Source organism: Patagioenas fasciata, chromosome 26 (genome assembly GCF_037038585.1).
Source record: "Patagioenas fasciata isolate bPatFas1 chromosome 26, bPatFas1.hap1, whole genome shotgun sequence".
Classification (NCBI taxonomy): Eukaryota; Metazoa; Chordata; class Aves; order Columbiformes; family Columbidae; genus Patagioenas; species Patagioenas fasciata.
In genome coordinates, this window is record NC_092545.1 from 6,649,679 (window position 1) to 6,672,788 (window position 23,110).

Genomic DNA, 23,110 nt, shown 5'->3' on the forward strand with positions numbered 1-23,110 from the left:
ACAAGAGACATTGCGTTAAAATACGTAAGAAAATCGTAGATCAGACATCCACTTCCAGTTCTCATCATTCTAGAGCAAGGGAGATCAGTACAGCAGACACAAAGCAACTTACAAAGTCTAGGAAACGTTCTGTGCTGTTTGCTGAGAAGCAATGATCAGATACCAAAATTCTGAACAGGATAAAAAAGCAAAACCAAGCTACTCAACACAGGCGCAGTGAGAGAATTCTACCGCCGCACTGATTTAAGAAAAGAAAAACTGACCTTGTTTCAAGGCAGAAATCGACCTCTAATGGATTAGGATTTTTCCTGCAAGCAGGTCTTAATTAAAAGCGCACAAAATCACTTCGCAACGTAATTGTTAATGGTAGCCACTATTGGAGACGCTGTTAAATTAAAGTACTACTAGACTTGATAGTGCCATATGGTCATTCCCATTCCACTAAAGAAATAGTTTTTACACATCCGGAGTTTAAGTCGATGCCAGTAACTGGCTGCTACCCTGAAAAACAAAAGCCCTGGACGAAGGCCCCTGAACCGCCCTGCACACACGGTCCCCACGGGAGCCGCTGCTCCCAGGGCCCGCTGGAGCTGGGAACAGACAGAACTGTGCAGCAACGGGGAGTGAAGGGCTGCAGGACACTCGTACTGGATGGGAACCGAACCCAGCCATTCGCGGGATTCAGGAGCGGTCCTTGCCGTTCAGTGCTATGGATTTAACAAGAGACACACAAGCAGTGCACCGAGAAGCCCAAACACAACCATTTCTGCTATTCACAGCTCATCTTTTCAGATTTCCCCTCTTCCTGGTGCTCTGGTTCCTCTCCCAAGGGAGATGAGGTGTGAAAACAGCAAGCTGACTTTTAACACTGCTCTAACACTTCACCTTCTTCAAGTCCGTTACAAAACAGCCAATTAAATCTATTGTTCCCCCCCAGCACAAGACGGAAAGCACATTCCCAGCACTGGAGATTCAGCTCTCCCGACTGCACCGTGCACTCAGCAGGTCAGACCATCGCTGAAGGTCAGGGCCATATTGGGTCACAGGTATTCCCTGGATGTGTGCACAAAATTATGAGGACTATCACTATATGAAGTATTGAACACCTTGCGTATTTTACCAGGAAACTCAGAGAAGCTGATATAGGGATACTGAGAATGCTGCTAATGCCACAAAGAAAAGGTCATAAAGGAACTGGAGACCACAGACCACGTCAGGATTATCCCTCTTGCAGCTCCAGCTCTGTTCGAAAAACACAAAGGCTGTGGGAACTTGAAGCCTAATGCTTGATGCAAAGGTAGAAGCTCATCTACAACACCAACGCCGCTTTATAATGCCCATCTTTCAATATAAGCCTCTGTGTGAACCTAACACTTGCCCCACACTTTTATTTATTATAGCAGAGACTTATAGGCCCAGCATCATCTGCAGATTTAAACAGGTTCTGTAAAGGGAATTTAAGCAAAGTCAGTAAACAGCTATGCAGAAACAGGCTCAAAGTTGGGAAAACAAAAGCGTGTGTTGCCAAGATCCTGTAACAAATGCTAATAACCAGGAGAGTATTTGCCCTGTATGAGTTGACCTTATTACGTATGAACAGTTCATCTATAATGCATTTAACTCAAGTCCTTCCTGTTCTAATGAATTAACTGCACTCTAGTGGGCTGCCACTGGGAACCTGTTCGGGAAAATAACTCCAACGAAAACCACATCAATAATAGCACCTTCAAACCATTCGGCAGCCAGGAAATGCTTAAACAATGATTTTCTTTCCGTTCTCGTCACAAAGTCTTCAGAGGATATAAACATCCCATGATCATCTTATGTAAACTGAGTGCAAGAAATGCTCTTTCTTTTTAAATAAAAGGATGCAACTTCTTCTTCAGGCTCAGAAGTGATGTCCTTACACCACTTAATTACCACACCAGAGTAAATTCTCTCTTAATGGGTGCTGACAACAGGTGACACTTGCATTAGCGGTTTTTCCAGACTTTGGAGAGGCACTCAGGTTTCTTGCAGGTAATGCTGGGCTGCTATTTAGATGGCACCATCTAAATTATGCTACTAATTGTTTTAATGAGATCACCCAGTGCGGTTCCAATGCATTATTTATATTACTGGACAGGCAAACCGTTACGCTAAGTGCTGTATGAATATATAACCGAGATGTTCCCTGTGCTAGGCAAACTGAAAGCCTCAAGTACAGAAAGCATTAAAGCATACGCTTCATGCTAAAAGCATATTTTAAAACTCGTTGAAGTCACTCTTGCTTTTGTAAACCACTAATCATCCATTATACAGGTTACATGGTATCCGAGAGAACTACGGACTGTTGTATTTCAGAAAGCGGACGCGGCTCCTGTTCCCTTTCAAAGAGTGGAACTGTGCTAACGTCAAGAACAGGAGAGAGTCAGACCAAAGAAAGAGTTCAGGAAACTCAACAAAGTTTACCCAATCAGAGAGTTAAAGCGAACGCTTTGGTGATTGTGCAACAAGTGGTGAAATGACAACAATTTCCTTGGTTTCTTTGTGCCGTTATTTTAAGGATTACTCTCCCCCAAATGGCTCTCCTCCTGCCCCCTGAGCCCGCTGCCGCTGCCCGGGGCGGGCTTCATCTCACCGGTAACCAGTCGGTGTCGCGATGCTGCCCGTGGACGACACCAGCAGCTGTTCAGGAGCTCCTGCCCAGTTCGGGCAATATGTGGATTCTCGCCAGCACTCACACAAACCCTGCACAAAAGCACATTTTCCTCCAAATGCCCACAGCAGAGAGCACATGAACCTGATGATCACGGCTCCTCCGCACAACTTACTGACTCCGGTTCAGTCCCAGCCAGATGGATGCAGTCAAAGAGCAAACAATAAAGCGGGGATCATCATTAGTTACTGAAAAGAACCAAATGCGACACGTAAACCAGCAAGCAGGGGAGTGGCAGAGCAACTGGTGAATAAACTTGGCAAGAACAGGCATGTATTTCATAGTTACTCCTCATCCCTCTCACACACACCCACCCCAAAGCTGGGTGATTACAGAAACAGATGCAGAGTTCTTGAAAGCCAATGAATCAATACACAGTTACATTACACAACCCATAAAAATCAATGGAACCACAAGATGTAACACTAGGATATAAAAATCCTGCAAAGAGTAAATAAAGCAAAGCCATATTTAGGGACTGTCTTGCTATCTATGTCTAAAGCAGAGCTTGGGCGTATTGTCAGCACCTTAGCAAACTACTAGCAAAAAATAAAAGCCTCCGAACAGTGTAGCTGCCCAGATCTCACGTGCCCATTTTCCCCTTAAATGGTAAATGTCCCCAGATGTACAGCATTTCCTTTCCATGCCTTGGAGTCTGGATGCAGCACACAGCCCCTGTGCCTGTTCCCCAGACGAGCCCACCCGGGTCGGGTTCGAGAGGATGGGGTCTGCCTGGCAACCACACCACACACACACTCCTGCATCCAGACAGGTGCCCTTCACGAGCATTACAAATTCCGGATCCTTCTCTCATTACCATTTCATAAGTTGCAGGATTTAAGGCTTGTTTGTGTTACAGCTGCTGATGTTAAAGTAACACCCTGAAGCTTTCATGAAATTTTCAGAACTGCTATTATTTTTAACCTAGCGCCAGAGGCGAACGCAGCAGAAGGCAGCTAGGAGGGGTCATCTGTTTCCTGCGAGGGAACAAGCTCGGTTTCCTTAGCGGGGCAATAAATATTGCCACCAATCATGTAAGTGCGAACCAGCTCCCACTTCCACAGCCACCACTGCAGAACACTGCTCCAATGACTTCAAAACTGCACTTACCCTACCGAGCTCAAGCTTTAAGGAGAAAGAAATGACAATAAAATTAAACAGCTTCCCGTTCAACAGGAATTATTTTACATACGTTCCAGGTTAACACCTCCTGTTCTTGTTATGAGCTACACTCAGATCCTCGGAGTTCGTCACTTAATTCAAACTAGTCTACAGAAATAGTAGGTTCTTTTGAAAGCTATAACATAAGATCATTAAAACATACAAAAGACTTTATCTGTTGAGGGAAAAAATATGTATACAAAGGAGGGGGAAGAGGAGATCTCAAAGCCAGGCAAGTGACAGTGTTTTCTACCTTAACCTCTTCAGCTACAGTTGCTAAGTAACCGTGACACACCACGGTGGAGCCTCTGCAGCCTGGCACTCTGATTAATTCTTCTGAGTACCAAACCTGCATAGTGAATATTTCAAATACTTAAGCATTTATTAGGAGGGGTGGAAAAACAACAAAGAAGACCACTTATGATTTGTAAATTAAGTTTTATTACTAGGCTGCCTTACTTAGATGGGAAACTAAAATCCTCTTCCCACAGAGGAAGGCGATACGTGTCGTGTTGTCTTCCTCTCGTGTTCTCACCTCACATAGCAGTGAATGTATTTCTCCATCCTCAAAAGCATGCAGGTGTTTAATTACGGACCCTGTATATAAATGATTGTAAATGAACAGTGAAAGGAACAAACCCTACATCGTCATCGCATTGCCCCCTAAGTGTCAACGTTTCTACATGAGGAAGTTCGAAAAACCAACCAATATTAGTGTCAGTGCACACACAAAGAGAAGCTCTCCAGATCTTCCCAACTCTAGCTGCAACACTTCCGCACTTGGAGCTGAGCGGGAGATTAACAGCGCCGGGAGAAGAAACCTCTGCCCACCCAAACCTGAAGGGACGGACGGGCAGGCGCTGTCTGCAGAGCAGGGCTCGGGCGGCACCGGGGCCTGGGCGCCTTTGCTCACCGATCCCCTGCTCGGCCCGGGGCACGCGCTCCCTCTTTGGGCTCCATCCAGCTCCACGCAGCCAGGGCAGCCCTGAAATACCCTCCCGTGTGCCACTCCACTATTGACGGAAATCAAGAATGGAGAGAAGAGGCGTTCACCGAACAAACCTTTTGTTAACTAGTGCAGCCATGTGAGGAATCCCACCTCGCTTTTCCAAAGAAACCCTCGTGTTTCTCCTGAGCTACTGACCTTCTGTATGGGAATAAAAACTGAATTCCCTTTGTGTTGCCATTGTAATGTAATTGTGTCATGCTTGCTAAATACAATTTGACTTGATTGAGTAATTAGGCACTGCAGATTACCCGTCTTTGAGCAATCAATCTGTCTGGTTGCATAACGTATTTCCTCTTCTAACAATCAGTAACTTTATGGAGACTAGAGTGTATCTTCCACCCGTGGAAAATGCTTTCCTAATATAGGAAATCAAATGTACCACAGGATTTGCTAAAAACAGGCAGAGATCTCTGCACATTCTTCCTGGGAACGTTCTCTGGCAGAAAGACCAGATCGCTGCTGGGATCCCTCCTGGAAATGCTTTGTCCTGGCCTTTGCTCCAGAAATTATCCTGCTCCATTGCCTCAGACACCTCCTATGAATGCTGACAAATTACAAACACTGGATTAAAATGTGACCTTTATATTTTTGGTCTATTCATATTGTATTCTGTCTCTCTATCAGAATGACTAACAGCACCTGCAGAAAGCAGGAAAGCTTAACGCCTATGTAATCCTAGCTGGGCATTCCTCTGGCACGACTTCATGCCTGGGCTTCCAGTCCAGCTCCAAAACCAAGTGCTTCAAACTCAGCTCCTTATTATTGAAAAGAATACTCATCATTTATGTCACTTTTCAACAGGACACCTCAAGTCACTTCGCAAACACGGAACTACACAGCAGCCATTGGAGATTATTATGTCCTACACAGCAAGGGTGAGAAAGCAAGTTTTCTTTATTATGCTTTGTTTGTTTATGATCCTCGGTCACAAATCAAGATTCCATTACACCTGGTGGCACCCAAACACAAATGAAAACCAGGCAGCTCCTGTCTCTCCACTCCCGCAGTTGAATGTCTACCATTATTGCAGACACAGCTGCAGAAAGGGATAGGGATAGGGATAGGGATAGGGATAGGGATAGGGATAGGGATAGGGATAGGGATAGGGATAGGGATAGGGATAGGGATAGGGATAGGGATAGGGATAGGGATAGGGATAGGGATGTGTGGGCACACGCACCAGCCGTGTGTAATTCAAATTAAACAGTTTTAGGATTTCGTAATCCTTAACTTCAGCCTCTTGAGTTACAGACACTTTCCTCAATGAAGCTGCATGCAAATCCCTGTAAAGGATTTGATACGGGAAGAATTTCAGCCTTATCATTGAATTTTGAAAATAACTTCCAGTGTGCTGCAATTTCTGTCCAGTTCTAGCGCCAAGTGTTTGACTTTTGCCCACTATCTTACTCAGCAGAACGCTCCGTGCTTCTGCATTACCTGGTTCTGATCAAAGCATGACTTTGTTTGCTTCTGTAACTGCACGCTAAATTATTAATAACTTACTGGCTTCGCTATGGCTTAACGCAACGGAGCTGATGACATTTATGAGAAGTGACAAGATTAAATGCATGTAACTTGGAGTTCTTCTTTCCTCTTTAAAGGGATCATGATGAAGGCATCTGTTGCGCTGGGCAAAGAATTACTTTAGCACAACATGATCAAAAGCTGTGGAGGAACACAAAGCCAGAGTCTTGAAGTCTCCAAGGAAGAATAAAATTAATAGCTCTGTAGACAGATTGATCTCTTGATTATTGTTAGCAGCCTACTCCACAGAAAGGCTGCTGTTGCAGATCTCATAGGATCTTACTTGTTCTTGTAAAACAGCCAGTGGGTGCAGCTGGGGTGATGTTACCACCCCTCCTCAGCCTCTCGTCCCTGACACCCTAAGGAAACCGAACCTCAGCCCTTCCCTGGCCCATCACATCTCCACACCCTCCCAGTCCTGCTCCCAGGTCCAAGCCAGCAGGGCTTCTGTTCTGCATCAAATGGAGGAGCTTTTCCCCTGTAACAGCCGATCTGACAAGCTGCTTAGTTGTCTGCCTTTTAATTACGCTTTTTAATATACGTATTGAAATCCCTACCAGTTTGATTAATCAACTACATAATCAGCAGACAGAAATTTCACTGTAAATTTCCAGTGCATAAGGTGGGGCTTATCAAAGTGTAGTTTTATTCCGAGACACTGACACAATCAGCGCTGGATGCTGTTCACAGTGCAGCACGGTGGGGACACGCTCCGCTGATTAACGAGGTGACAGTTGTATGCTGTGAAATAGCAAAAGGACTCGACAAGACTCGCAGTTGTGCCCACTGACTCTAACAGCTGGGATGATGTTGCCTCCCGTCGTCTCCAGGTTTGTCAGTGATACACGGTCCCTGTCAGACCCGACTCTAACGGAGCAGCAGCTCCTCACCAGCACCCTCAGTCGGGCAACTGGGGGTTAGGGCATATATATGTATATATATGCAGATGTAAAGCGGGGGACAAGCAAGCAACTGTATACTACACTTAAAAATATAAATATTTTTAAATGTACAGTAGAGGAAATCAACATTTTTTGTCTGTAAGAGACTGTCAGAATATGTTCCTCTCACGATTTCCAGGTTTCTACATCTTCATACAGCAGCTTTCACTCCCAGATTATTTTATTTTTGTCCCATTATTTCTCACACTAAGTACACTGCTCAGCTGAAAGGTTTCCAAGTAATTAATCTAATGCCTTACATTTGTTGTCACTGACATCCCCCCTCCCCACAAGGTTTTATCCTTGAAAACATAGAGTGCATGATAATAAATCTTAACCACAGATGCCGCGAATCACATCGGCTCCAGCGTGCTCCTGCACCTCTCCTCGGGGTGATGAAGGCAGCTTACAAGAGCAGCAGTAACTCGGTTAAAGCAGCTGCAGGTAAAACCACAAGGTGCCTTTAACTAAGGAGAGCTGGAGGTACACGCAGGTAGCAACCTGCATAGTGCTGGATATGCTGCACTCCTTGACTTTTTTAATGTTAAACAAATTAATCGAAAAATAATTAAACATCCCGGACAAACTCGTGCTCAGTAAGTGGGACATGCTTAGTCTTCCTCCACGTGAATTCCTACTGATGAAGCACTTTCTGCTGCGACACGGAAATGGAACCACGTCTCTTGGTGATTCAATGCAGATCCAGCAATTAATTCCACTTCTCTGGGATTTTGTTTCAGAAGTTCAGTTTTACGAGAAAAAAAAAAAAATCTTAATTTAAACCTCTGTGCAATCTCTGATAATGATTTGCTTCCACTCCCACTGGGGTTGGACAGTGAATGGATTTCAGGAGAAAACCAGGGAAGTTAATCTAAATAGCTTCAGTGCTTAAATTCCTTTTCTAAAGGTTGCAGATGTATTGGGAGCAATGACTGCCTCCCGTATACACCCCGTCACCTCTATCACCAGCTTCTGACTGCGCTCCTGGCTGCTGCAGAATTGCTCATGGTTTTCTTCACTTCTCTAACATCCCAGACACGCATTCTCCGTTTCTCTGGATTCCGAAGGGCAGGAGCTGCACACCCGATAAGCGTAACTGGAGACCAGCCCAGCTCAGGAAAGCTGCTGATCCGAATAGGCCAGACAGACCGACGTGGATCAGAAACAGTTGGATGGGGAAAGGGATGTGAAATACTCAAATTAACAGGGCGTTCCAGCCCGGTCGCCTGCATGAGCTTGTGCTGAGCAGCTGGTGGTAGGAAACACGATCAGAACTCAGCACTTACATGGCACGCAGCTCATACAAGGTCAGATACTTTAATTTGTACCAATGCTTGTTATGTGGCTGGATTTACTAATTACTTACTTCCTAGCAACAATTAAATCAGTAAAAATCTTATAGGACTACACAGAATTACTAATTTTAAGACAGGCTGTTCCTTCAGATCCTTGATGCTTTTTCTAGTACTTAATGAACAAATTACCTTCAACGCAGAAACATCAGGATGAGCAGACAAACCCACCTGCATTACATTTAGTTCCGTAGCCCCATTTTCCTTTATCTATTGTAAAGACACACATACTGTAAATGGAAGAGTTTACAAAGTGTGTCCAGAATAGCAATGAATGTAATTACGTGATTTTATTCATTAAACACTTGATGCAGCCAAGGTGATAATTACACTGCTTGCCGCAGAAAACAACTTTGTCTCCTGTTCAACGGCGAGTGCGCAACGTCAGGCTGCGGGTAACAGGCTGCAGTACAGCAGCACTTAGGGCCTGTAAATACCCTCGGCAATCGGGGTGGGTCAGCTGAAGCGGTGAGGGGTTCCAAGGGCTGATGCAGAGCTGTGCTACTGCAGACAGGCAGCCTGAAATCCTGCATGCTGCAGATTCTCCATCTGCACAGGGGGCTTGTAACAACAACACACGTACCTAACAGATGTATGAAGTATAGATGCAAAGTAATTCCAAAGCACCAGCCTCATAGTAGATGCATAATAAAAAAAACCAGAGGGCTATTATTTTGAACTGCCAGAGCAGAAACAACGCATTTCTTCCCCTCGGACATGGGACATCTCAGAGCACACCACCACCGGCTACCGGCCCCGTCCCAAGCACTAGGCAGTGCCAGGTTTGACATGCACACCAAGCCCTGCTCCAGCGCCTGCCTTTGGCTGGGCAAAGGGCACAGCGACTGCAGCACTAACACGTTGGCACGTCCAGCAACACCAGCGTCACCATTTGATGCCACTTGCAGGACAAAGTCCAGATTCTCTCCCACCCCACAGTGTGTTCACTAAAACTGAAAGCTCATCAACAGCTCAGCCATTCACTTCCCATGCATTGCTGGCAGCAAGTGAGGACAAAACAGAGCAAACCTGGCACTCACGAGTAGATCTCGTAACTGAAGTCCATCCCCTGGCTGTGTGCGCTGTCATCTGCGTCTTCCAGCCCCCAGTCTATCTCTGCATTTCATTTGTAAGCTTCCACCATGTTCATCAGCGCCATCTCCGAGCTGCCCTGGCCCAGTGCCCTTGGGGTCTGGGTCAGACCAAGGCTGCCCAGCTCGCGTGTCCAGACCCGTGCTCCGCAGCCCCCCAGGGTTAACGGCAGCCACGTGCAGCTGGGCCAGCGCACAAGTACAAAACCATGAGCTGACTGCCCCATTACTTTGTCTGTGGATTGGTATCCAAGTATCTACATTGCTCATGTGTATAAGATGCAGATAGAAAAAACTGGATACACGCAGCCACCTCACCTTTACACCACTTTTTGATCAGTACAACGCTTTTGAAATCAGTACTTTTGCTCTGGGATAAATAAATAGACAAATTATGCTTTGAAACCATTGTTCAGAAGCCTTTAAGCTGAAACAGTTTCAGAAAATCTAACACATGGGATCCTTTTAGCTAACCACACAGTTCCAGATTTAACATTCCAAAAGACAAGAAATATTTTCAGTTCCAACAGGGAAAAAAGGCAGAGAAAAATAAAAGGTATTGCTCTAATTCAAGGAAGCATGTGCAGCTGTATCTACGTTTGTATCAAAAAAGCTGAAGCAAGAGTAAAAATACTTCCCCTGCATTAAATTTATGTAAATAGCAAAAGCAGGAGAATGAATATTCATATACATCCTGCTGCTTAATGGGCTACTCCAGTATGTTCTATGAGTTCTCACTCCGAGAGAAGTTTGAGATCTGATGTATTTGTAGCTGTTGATGTCTCACCAGCACTGCTGAGGAAACCTCCTGGTGCTCACAGGAGGACAAATCCTTTCAAACCCCGGCAGCAGGAGAAACATTTCAACCCAAGCATTTGTTCCCTCTCCTGTCACGTCTGTACTGGGCAACACCGTGTGCTCAGGAAGCCAGGGGCTTTGCCGGGATGCAGCTGACACAAAGCACAGCTGGGTCAGGTGTCAGGAACTCCCAACCACGGGAACTTTGTGCAAGCAAAGTTCAGAAAACGGTCGTCAGCGTTTACCTGTGTAAAACCAACACGACTGCAAACCTGCGCCTCAGCCCTGCTCAGTTCCACCAGTCGCCCTTGCACAGAACAGTCACGGCTCTGGGGTTTTTGGAGTCCCGCTCGGTGAGGAACAGCATGAGATACCAGAACAGCCCCGTTCATCACCAGCTCAACTCGGACTTCTATTGGCTCCTGTGGCACAGCCTTCCTAGGGCAACACACGAGGAACGGTGCTGGGGAGGGCTGTGAAACGGCAGCGCTGCAAACCTGCCATGTCCTGGCAGTGTTAATAAGGGGGATTTTTTATATGGGGATAATCTGCTAGGCTACATCTAGGCAAATTAATCCTGCTTTAGCTGACTCATTAGCCTGGTTACAGCAGCACGGGGATGGCGTTCTGCCGATTCGAGTTTCGGACGGGGCTGAGCGAGGCTGAGCAGGGCGAGATGTTGTCTCAGCCTGAAATTCACAATCTTAAGCTCCAAATGTGAAGTTCGGTGTGATTCTGGGTGACCTCAGACTCAAGGACACGGAGCACAAGAGCTGATCTGTGTGATGGGATATAAGCCTCTTACTCGATACGGATCTCCCCAGTTTTGCATAGGCAGTTCAAGTCTGTCTTTTCCTCCTCCTGCCGCTATGTTTTACAGTATTACAAAATGACCTACTTAATGTTCGGTGTAACTTCACTTATAAAACGTTAAACCGGACACAAATTTTATACCTGTTTTCATTTCACGGGCACTCGTAAAAAAATAAACTTCTGTAATGTTAATGAAACTTCAGACATGACTGAAACGCGGTACGCTGGCTGCTATGCGCATTTAAGTTTTATATCCTCAGTAACAGTATATCCAGATACCCCAGGAAAGGAAATCTGTTCATTCTCAGAGCCTGTCTTTAATTATTTCACGTTATCAAAATTGTCTCCATAGGTCTCAATTCCATTCTGCAGGGAGCTGCAGTGTAAATAACAGCAACCAGTGAAGCCAGGTCCTTAAACTGCCGTAGATGTCCACATTGGTTTAGTTCCATTCCATAAGCCACATACACACAATACAAAAATAGCACAAAAGCCATTTGAACATCATCTAGGAGCTACAAGATAAATCTCTATGTTCTTAAGTTAAAACCCTCCTGGTACTGGTATTAAGGGAGAATTAGGTTTGCATTAATTGGAGCTTGAAAGACGCTCTGATAATGTTATTGCAGCCAAAATGCAATTACATGTGAGAATGTTTAAACAGTGGAATGTTTGATTTGTAACACTTACAAACATGCAGATACATTGCTGAGAACACATGAAACTAAATCCAGATTCATTTACTACACTGTCCACGCTGGTTAAGACACCGCACCACACGATTACAAGAGATACCCATCACCCCCTCTGGTTTTCCTTCTTTGCTTCTGCTGTTCTGCCTCAGAACCACCCTAGAGATTCTGGCTGAATAACCGGTTGGTGGTGTTCAAACGCTGGTCCGAGCCCAGAGGCAAACACCAGTTGAGATCCACAGCACGGTCCGTGTGCTCCGGACCCACACCGAGCTGGGACGGGGCCGCCTGGACAGGAACCGGCTGCAGTCGTCCTGGTTACCTGGGACAGGACAGTGCTGGGGCTCCAAAGCTCTACCACCGGCTCTAAAGAGATCTTGTGCCATAGCAACTAGAGCAAATATCATGCAAAATGGATAATCGAGACCCTTGGGCTTTAATCTGTACTTCAGTCAGTCACTCACTATTTGACTTTGGACAAATTGCTCTGTTCACTTTAATTGACCTTTTCATATAGGAGAATTAAAAACTTCACGACTCCCTAGTGTTTATAACACAAGTTTAATGTTTGAAATGCTTCCCCAAGTCCTCAGCTAAAAGGTGCTGTGCAAGTTGCACGCAGACGGCTGTTACTACATGAAGATGAATTTCCTTTTGCAATATGAAGTAGCACTAGCTGGAAGGAGATAGCAGCAGTGAACACGGAATGGAATGACCTGCCAGCAGCATGAAAGTTAGTTTTTGATTATAAGGCCAGCAATATTTAACCCTGCAGCTGTAAGAGGTCAGCACACACGAACGGGAGAGGGAACCCAAGAGCCGCTATGACGTGCACAGCGTAAAGCTTCTCTCCTTCCATTAATAAAAACAGTGAACTATACCATCTCTTCAAGGTAGGCATTCATCTTGGAAGTCAAAATAAGTTGCAATGATTTCATTAAGTGTTTAGTTCTAGGAACCACTGTTAAAAATTCAAGTTGCTGTATTTGGATCTTTTTTGGTTACTAGCACACTGGAAAATGTCACACTCGAAGCCCCACTTCAGCTGCTCTCCATCAGCCGGCTGGACAGGTGCTAGAATCATTTGCTTATTAGCAGGCTCACAAGACTTACGGCCAGGTGCACGTCTGGCTCGCTTTCCCCACTTTGCTGGCACGCACGCGAGCCACACAGCACGGAAACGCTATCCCTCCCGCATATTACCTGCGGTTTTCACCTGCTTGCTTTTCAGCTTCTGTTTCTCTTACAACAAGGTAATTACGAGACTATTATTTATCCTGAGCACTCCACTGAGGGTCAGAAAGGCATCGCTGTTTGTCACCCAGCGCATCTGGTGGCACGGCAGGCCAAGCGGATCTGGATCACATACGCAGTTTTGTCCTTTTCACTTACGGTTTCTGGTGTGCAGTGCGGGGGATGCCAGGCGTCCTCCTTCCACAAGTCGAAGATTCATTTCAGGCTGAAATTGTTCTTCTAAGATCCTGTACAAACCTATGAAGAAAAGACAGAAAAGGTGAGACTATGAGCGTGATTCCTTCAGAAGCAAAAGTAGCATAATGTGTGGGGCAACACACGGGAGTAAGCATGGACACACACCGCTACCCTCCCTTCACCCTTCATCCAGTGAAGAACGGCAGCCAAACCAACCAGCAGTTTCCTCATTAGATGAAGCTGTTTCAGGTTTGTGTTCACGAGAATATCTGCACCTCCCACCCTGTGCCACCAGCAATATTTACTTATTCATAACATAAACCAAAGTTTTGACTACAGCTCGAATGGTCTCCAGGAGCAGAAACGCTCGTATATTGTTAAAAACACGAGTTCGGCTCAAGGCCAGGTTGGTCTGGTTTGACAAAGCTCTTCCTGGCTTTAGTTGCTTATTTCTTTCTAAAGGAAGTTTTAATGTGTGTATGTAGGAGACTGTTAGAGGCCGTGCTGCCAATGCTCCTCTGGACACGCACCAACCTCCTCCAGGCTCCTGCCACTTGTGGCAGCCAAAACACCCATTTATACAGGTAGTCCACATAAAACGTATTGGGACTGGCTGGGATTTTATGAGGAAAGTCACAGTACAACTGTGCCGACCTGGCCACGGGGAAAAGAAACTCTGTTTTATGAGGGGAAAGCAGCCTGGAGGTTGGTTTGTAGAGAACACCCACTTGGCAAGAACTCCAGCCTTAAGCAAACTTAAATCCTGGGCTGATGCAGCCGTGAATTCAAACACCCAGGGGCTGAATTTCCTTCTGCGTTCCCGTTTCATGTCTTCAAGAGAGAGTCAAGCGCTTTTAAAAATTCTATCACATGCATTTGCCAGCAGTCTAACAAAGCTCTTCCAAGTAGGTTCATAATTAATGAACATGTGAGGTGCTGTCAGCTTTAATGATCTGCGACTTCCTCGATCTTTATTTACTTTCTAAGCCTCCCCTCCTCAGTGACTGACTGTCATCCTGGTAAAACTCCGGTTTGCAAACGGGACGTGACAAGGTGAAACGGAGCCCGAAGTGACGCCTATCATACGTGATGCGCCGTGCGGCTCCGCAGCTGCAAGCGCGTAAGGGGAGCTCTGAGAAAACCCTGACATGTATTTTGCATGCAGAATAGGGAATGATGGGGATTTCTTTACTGCCACCTGACTGACCCCAAACTTGTGCAAACCTGGGATTTTAAGACTCTTCAGCCATGGAAAGCAGAGCTTCATTTACAAGTACATATAACCACGGAACCTGCCTGCATGCGAAAAGCCCTAACAACATTCTGTTCAACCTGAGCAGTAGAAACAAACAGAGATAACATAACAGGTCTGAACCCATGTTCTGCCCAAACTTTTGTACCAGAACACCCATTTTAAGGAAAAGCCAGATGGACAAAACTGCATTAAATGGCTTTCTTTTTGCCCCATTCTGCTTTTTGTCACACCCGAGCAACTCCATCCTAACCACGGCAGTAACGGGCATATCACTGAAGATATAATTTTGCCTGAAGGTCCTCAAGTATCAAGAGACTTAAGAGTGTGCTGAGCTTTAACCACATGGGTAAACGCTTTGCTGAGCTAAGACTCTGTTTAATGGTTCTGTTGAAGATCTACCAACCACTAGACTCCCGTGAAATGAGCTGTGTAATTTGAGTAGTTTAAAGGGTCAAGTATGTGGACTTGCATTTACTACAAAATACAAAGGTGCACTTGAAATAACGTCTGTAAACAAGATATGCAAAGCTGACCACAGAGTTCTCAAGGTCTTTGCAGAAATATCCCTGAAATATATGCATTACCATTTAAAAGCAAGACAGCTTTACAGTAATACACTTTTGTTATGAGAACACTCTGTGCCTTCCCAGTCTGAGTTTCAAAACCAACACTGCAGTCGAATTTGTTTGACAACTCTTGCTTACATCTCTGCACTCTGTGTTAGTCCCTTGCTCTAAGAAAACACCAAATTCCACAAAGACTGCATTTCTCCAGGCAGTAAACTGGAAACCATATTCTGCTGTGCCGAAGCAGGACAAGCATCGAGAGCCAGAATGCAAACTAAAAGCTCTTGTGGAGCCACAACTGCTGCTGATCCAGTGGCCACCACTGGGGTTCCAGAGCCAGGCTGGCCCAGACTGCCAAGCACCGCTGTCAATCCAGACAATGCTCCCATTGACGGGGGGCTGTAACTAACACCCTCCTGCACCGCAGGGCCCGGACACCGCTCGGCTGACCGCTCACTGGCAACACACGGCTGAGTCACCACCACGGAAAACGGCTCTTATACTTCTGGTGCTCAACATTGGAATTCTTCATGCAAAAACGGTACTGACTACTAGCAGGTAGCTATCCCATCTCACTGAACAACCTTATTCTACTACCTCATCATCTCATTCAATCTCAGATGATTATTATTTCTTCAGTTATCAGTCATCATTTCAAGGTGTACTCAGGCTTTAGCAATGATCAAGGACAATTTTAAGCTCACGGCATTAGGAGTTTTTTTAGTTTGTGTTCAGCAAAACGTGCAAAATCACATAATTCCAACTTCCTTTGCTCTGCCGTTGCTGCTCCCAGCACCCTGCTGGGACCTTCTGGAGGTGCAGAACGTGCGCACAGTCTGCACCCGACGCCGGCCCAGCCACTCCGTGCGATTTGTCCTGAACGCAGCGCCGTGCTCTGCCTGTTCCGCTTCTCACTTTCTGCCCCGGAACCTCCGCAAATGGATTTCCCATTCCATCCAAGGACATTCATTATCGGAGTTTACAAGTTAGCTGCTCTTCACTCCACACAACTAGTTTGCTCCTTTCCTGCAGGCATCTCGATTCCTGATTTTCAGCAGGCTAGCCCAATGAAATCACTATCAGTACGGTTAGCTTCAGGAGGCTCGGTATTGATTCATGCCTTGGGTGAAGAGGTTAATTAAATGTGAATTTTAAGCTGACAACATGATTAGGGGAGCGAGGAAACCTGAATTCCTGAATGCTTCCTGAGCTGTTAAAACCATTTAAAATTAACAACTAGAAAAACCCTGTCTGGTACTGGCAACTGGATTAATGGGATTCTTAAGACTTTAAAAGCAATAACAGGTGTTCTCAAATATTCTAATCCATCCCGGTTTTTTGTATTTATATTTATATTAGCACTGAATTTAATACTTTACATAACCAAAGTAGAATTTACAAGAGCAGCTTCTTGCCTTTTCCTCTTTTTTCCCTTTCAACAATTAATGTGGAACCACGTGAACCATCGGCTACACAAAGCTCGACCCAGCCTCACTGCAGACATTCATGCTCTAGAACAAGCTGCTGAATGGCTTCAACCGAAAGCCGTGAAAGACCCGGCCGGAGCTGCGGGAACACGTGCTCAGGCCAGAGGAACCGCATCTACCCAGTTTAGCAGAGTTCTGGCAGCGTGTTCCACCTCCACCTCCGGCTACAGCCACCAGTGGCAGCTCCACTGACTGAAGCCACAATAGGCCCGTCAGTTCAACCACAAGAGGAAGTGGGTTTTGAAAATCGTTCTATTTCATGAATGGTCTGGTTTGTTTTCTTGCTGCATCTTTACAGAAAACACACAGGAGTTTACTTACACAAACAAGGAGGAATTCTATGTAACCTGAACACCACTCCCACAAGGAAGCAGGAAACTGAAAAATACCCAGAGGTGGGAGAGGAATGAGATGTATAGAGCAGCAACACTCCCTGTAAGAGACGTATACCCTGACACAGTAGCAGTGCCGGGATCCAAGATTCCAATCGAGCAAATAAGAGAGGAATGGGAAAAAAAAACCAGCAGTTCCATTGCTATCACCCTCCTGCCACAGAAACCTTGCAGTTGGTTGAGCATCTCAGTGCAACAACAACACCACGGAGCTCTGCACGGGCGGACAGGGGGTCCCCGACACAAGGGGGTCCCCGACACAAGGGGGTCCCATCCCGTCCCCGACACAAGGGGGTCCCCGACACAAGGGGGTCCCATCCCGTCCCCGACACAAGGGGGTCCCATCCCGTCCCCGACACAAGGGGGTCCCCGACACAAGGGGGTCCCATCCCATCCCCGACACAAGGGGGTCCCATCCCGTCCCCAACCGAACCAGCTCTCTGCTCAGATTTCCCAGCACTACCATTGCAACACTGGTGCATTTACAGTTCGTTAGGAAAACAATCGCACTTAATGCCATTCCTTCAGCACATCCCACAGCAAATGACCACTTTGCAATGAAAATGATCCATCTCCTGCTATTTGTTTAGGCTGCCCTTGTCTTTTCCTCTCCATCCTTCACAGCAGACCACTGCTAATAACAAAGGGCAGAGAAAGGCAAAACCTGGTTATTTATGCAGTACATTGCTTCAACTAATGGACAGAAAAATGTGCTCGATTGCCATTTCTTTTCCTCCCCATCTCATATGAAACCATAGACTCGTGGAACTTCTTTTATTAGCGCTATATCTACAAGTCTCTCTGGAACATTGCACGACAGCAATCTGCAATGAAGTGTTACAGGCAGCCTTTGCCCTTGGCACACCGTGCATGTCTTGACAGCAAAACACAGATCACGCCCCAGCCGCTTCCAAATTTGTACCAGCCTGTTGATATTTGCTTCCTGGTGACTAACGGGGAAAAGCCAACAAAACATCACTGGTTTTAAACTCCCTGTCCTCTCACATCAGGGCTGCTTAGCTACTATTTTAAAGGTTAAACTGAGAAAGATTAACCTGTGATTAGGCAGTGTTTGATTAACTACCTAAACACAAATGCTTGCATTTAGAGTAAAATCAGAGGCACCACAAACAGCATCTGCATGGATGGATGAGCCAGCTCGAGCCCCTGTTTTCCAAAGCGGCACCGAACTGCTGTGCGCAGGACGCGCCACCGCGCGCTTGGATGTTCACATTGACTTCCACTTCCTACCCCTCAGGCTGTGAGCGCAGGACCCGCCACCGCGCGCTTGGAGGTTCCCGTTGATTTCCATTTCCTCCTCTGGGCACGCAGCTTTCATGCTCAGAACCTTCCTAACGCCCATTTGAACTCCAAATCTGAAAATCCTCATGTTTGTCACCAGCATTCCTCTCCTTCCCCCTCTTTAAGTATCGATCCTTTACACCTCATCCATGAGCTATCTATGTTTCCACACTAAAAGTCAAACAGATTGGCTTCTGACTTGCGTAAGAGGAAAAAAGAGCAAATAAGATTGATCTTGCTGCAGCTTTGCATACATACAAGTCTTGCATCAAATTTGAGCGTACTATCAAACCACACCAGTTAAACAGGCATAAAACAGCAGGAGGCCGTCCTTACTTGACCTGGCACAGGTACCTTCAGCCTGACTCCAGTTCTATCAGGGATTGACTTTCGACATCACTTCAAACAGGTGTAAAGAGAAGGGTAAGTTCTACAGTGCAATGCTCCTGAGTGCTGACAGCCCCAACGCGAAACAGCACAGACTGTCTTTATTTCAAATGAAGGAAAACTCATTTACACGGTGTTTTATTATGCATCAGCTTTCCCTGTCAAGCTGGAGACCTCTGCACTAATGTACTCTATTTAATTTTGTCAAGCAAACAAAATTGTTTATCTTTGCTAAGCCAGCTCAAAGCCATTGGAGAGCTGTTCTGACAACGATGTTCTCTCTGCTTCCAGCCCTGAGTGTCCCAGCAGATTGCCAAATGTCACCAACCCTGCAGGGCGCTGGCCTTTCACCACCCTGCTGAACGGTGCGGCACCTGGAGCCCCCAGCAACCGACACTGGGGGGTGGAGGGGAAACCACACCGTTCTCTTCCTTCCCTTGGGTGCACGTGTAGAAAATACGGGGCTTCTGTGTGTCTCCAACACCCCCTGAGCTTGCATACCAGCATCTTTTAGCTCTTGTGGTTTTGGGGCTTTTTTTAGGAAATTAACTTTGTACTAAATTTTAACTTTTTAAAACTTTTATCACATTGAGACAACCCCTTCACATATTTTCTGCAGCCAGCAGCAGTCAAGATTGAAATAAAAAATGCAATGAATTAGATATCAAACACCAACTGTTAGCATAACATGAAGAGATGACCAGATTGCTCTTGTGACAGAAGCGGTCACCAACTGTCTACAAGGGTAACAACTTCTCATATGTTTTTCGTTTTTCTCTCTGTACATTATGCTGCTGACAGTGGGGGAAGTTCCCATCGGCTCCTGGGTTGGAGAGAGGAACCGGAGTCCATCTGGGGAGGAATTAATTATGCGCCTGATAATGACAGCATCATATGGAGGAGTTCACCGGCTGTAATGGAGGGCAGTCTAAAAACACTGGGAAGCATAAACACACATCTGAGAGGAAATAGAACGGCCCTAACTAGGCAAATTAACAACAACATTTCCTTGGTGTGGACAAACTCAACAGCAAGAAAGTACAGCAAAAGAATTCTTGAGGAATTGTTTGTGAGGTCTGGATCCTCAAACACTGCTGCTCTTTATCCCCAGTTACAGCAATAAACTAACAAAGATATTTTCACTCCAGGAAAGAATATAATTGGAAATTGATAAACTGCCACAAGTGTCATTTGACCCGTAAGAGTCAATGAGAACAATCAGGAAGTAGGTGATGACCCATAAGCCAGATGGTCAAGCGCATTCAGATCCCTCCTGCCGGCCAAGCTGCTGCAGAACCACCCGTGTGGATCTCCTGGCCAGCCCCATCCCGTCCCCACAGCGCTCTCCCCGCTCTGCCCGTGCCAGGGCTGCCCCTGCTCCAGGGGGGACTCATTTGGAGGCTGCTGGGGAAAACAGAACAGCGGGAACCGTCTGCACAAATCCCGCGTGTCAGCAGCAGCGCGGAGCAGGAACACCGACCATGACTGCAAACTTAACATTTCATTTCCCAGTATATTTCTTCATTCATTCACCTTGGCAACAAGGCATTTATTTACTAATCTGGAAGCACAAAATGGCATAAAGGTACCTGTACAGAGCCAACATGACGGGAAATGGCCGTCACTGCTTTGGAAAAGCAACTCCAAAAGGGTAGGGGGAGGCGCAGGAGGAGAGAACATCACACAGGAGACAGATTCTGATGCACTTTATTGCTTCTTACCAGAGCAAGCATTTGTTTATGGCTATTTCTGTGAGTTGGTAATCATCTGTAGTTAATTAGGAATCAACTTCTCAATCACCCACTAAATGCCATGGGCTCCAACAGGTGTGAGCAGTAAGTACAGATGAAGAAGATCAACATTTATTACCTTTGGAGATGAGGCAAACCAGTGCAAAATGAAAACCAGAGGGACCCTGCAGAGCTGCAGCTGGCGGTTCAGGACAGGCCAGGCACGCTGCAGACTGCTCCGGACAACGCACGTGGACTTATCTGGGCCTCTGGGGACCAAACTTAAACCTGCCTATATCCAGTCTAAAGACAGTTCAAGAAAACCTATCACTGCATTAACCCAGAGCAGCCTACTATCCCTCATCTGAAGCTCTAAAGCTTTTATTTCAAAGACACTACACACGAGGAAATCGACAATCTACATTTGAAACAAAAATTGCTGGTTCTCTTTCCAATAACGTTTTTGGTTTTCTAATATGAGACTAATTGTGCAGATGAGATTCAAATGGCATCTGAGCCCTGAAGATTTTCGTGTGCGGAGACAGCGTACATTCACATCCAGGAAGAGCTTTTTACCCGATTAAGGAAGAACTCCCAACCTGAGTCTGCTCAGCCGTTCCTCCCGTACAAACTAAATCAACCCCGCTCCATCTCCCAGTGTGGCTGTCAATCCCACCCTCCGACCGGAGCTGCTGGGTGCGGTATCGATAGCACACATCCTGCCAGAGGATGAAGGGGCTGCTCCCCACAGCTGTCAGTCATCTACCCTGACAAAGGACTTGCAAACTTGTCCTGTGTCATTTATTAGTCAGCATGAATCAAAACCTTGGCGCAGGCATCTGCCGCCTTGGGCTTGCTCAGCACTACAGACGAGCTGATGCATTATGACAAATGTAAGGGACTCAACCTGCAATTCCGTTTCCACAGGCACATACAGGAGCTGCTCCACCATATCACCGAACCTCCTCGTTGTGCGAGACCAAGATAGTGGCAGTAATTACTAAATGATACTATGCAGAAATATCCGAACAGCTACACAACCTCCCCCACACCAAAAATGTTAAAGACTAGTAATCTGATTCACAGACATTAGCTAAGTACGAGCTACACAAACATGTAGTTTTAAAATTGGCAACTCTCGCAAGGCCGTTTTTGCAGGTTTTAGCGTCCCCTTCAAACACACGCTGTATATGACATTATGCTGTGAAGTGAGAGCTGGTCAAAGAGCACCCACCCCCCCAGCAAAGGTGTGAGTTTGGTTCCAGACCATTAGTTTAGATTGGTGGAGCACGGGTCATCAACAGCTTTACTCTTCTTTTTTTTGAGAATATTCCTAACAAACACTAACCAGCTCCTCAAAGCACACCTATCAAATGCACAGCCCACATGCAGCATCTCGCCAGTAAATGAGGAATATTGGTGAGCATGAGGGGACACCTGCTGTCAAGGGGTGACATTACAAGCACAGAGCCCCAGCCCTGTGTCACTGGGAACTGCCATAGGAAGAGAACCCAAAATGACATTACAGCCTGTGACCGCACAGTGCTCGATAGGCTGGAGAAGACAGCAACCCTAATAAAAGGAATGGAACACTCACTTTGCTTAATTCAGGACTCGGCTGCAATTGCATCAGGGTAACCCTATCCAGCTCTTTAAACACAGATAAGTTGAACGTTGCATCCGCAAAGCAGGAGGACGTGTTAGCTGAACCAAGCGCATTGTCACACGGCTCCCAGGGCACCAGCCCAGCCATCAGTGCCCAGCTGAGCACCACCCTCACCACCGCCTCTGCACCCCAGCACTCCTGCAGTGCTGCTTTCAAACCTTCTCCAACCCCATAATGGTCCTGATCAGCTGATGCTTGTGATGTTCTGACCTCAAAGACAGCAACTGCAAACATGATGGTTCCATACATTTAATGGGAGGAAAATAAAAAACAATAAGTCAAAATACTTTCCTAGGGCTCTTATTTCCAAATACAGTTTTGGGGATCCTCTCTTCCCCCTCGCCAATACAAAGCTTTTCAGGTCCTTTTGCTTCAAGCTGATCCTTGTAATTGAAAGAGCTGATAAAAAAGCCCTCATTAAAGGGATCTGTGCATATTAGAGTTCATTAAAATGTAACTCCCACAAACCAGGACATTTTAATCTATCCATACTTGGGAAAAGGGGGAGAAAACCTAGATTCTTCCTGTCCCCCACGTTTCTGTAGGCTATACGTGTTAATTACCATTTACTTGTCTGAATGAGAAAATTATACATTAGCAAGTAGTTAACTAGTTATTAACTGAATTACTCTTCAGAGATTTGGGAGACATTATACTTGCAGCTAAGGTGTCCATTCAAGCTTGTATATTATTATTTTGCATGCTCTTTAATCTACAGAGAAGTTGCTGAAAGGATTAAAACCTTATTCAAAGCACTGCTTAAGTAATTTAAGTTACAGATAAATGCTCCTACCATCATTTTACAGGATGGTAAG

General features: G+C 45.9%; 1 long non-coding RNA gene across 1 annotated transcript in view; it reads right to left on the reverse strand.

Annotated features, from left to right (window-relative positions):
• Positions 1–23,110, reverse strand: part of LOC139825661 (uncharacterized) — a 63,546-nt gene that overhangs the window by 32,312 nt on the left and 8,124 nt on the right. Inside the window, exon 2 of the long non-coding RNA XR_011735876.1 lies at positions 13,472–13,570. This is a non-coding gene — a long non-coding RNA (uncharacterized lncRNA). The remainder of the gene's footprint in view (positions 1–13,471; positions 13,571–23,110) is intronic.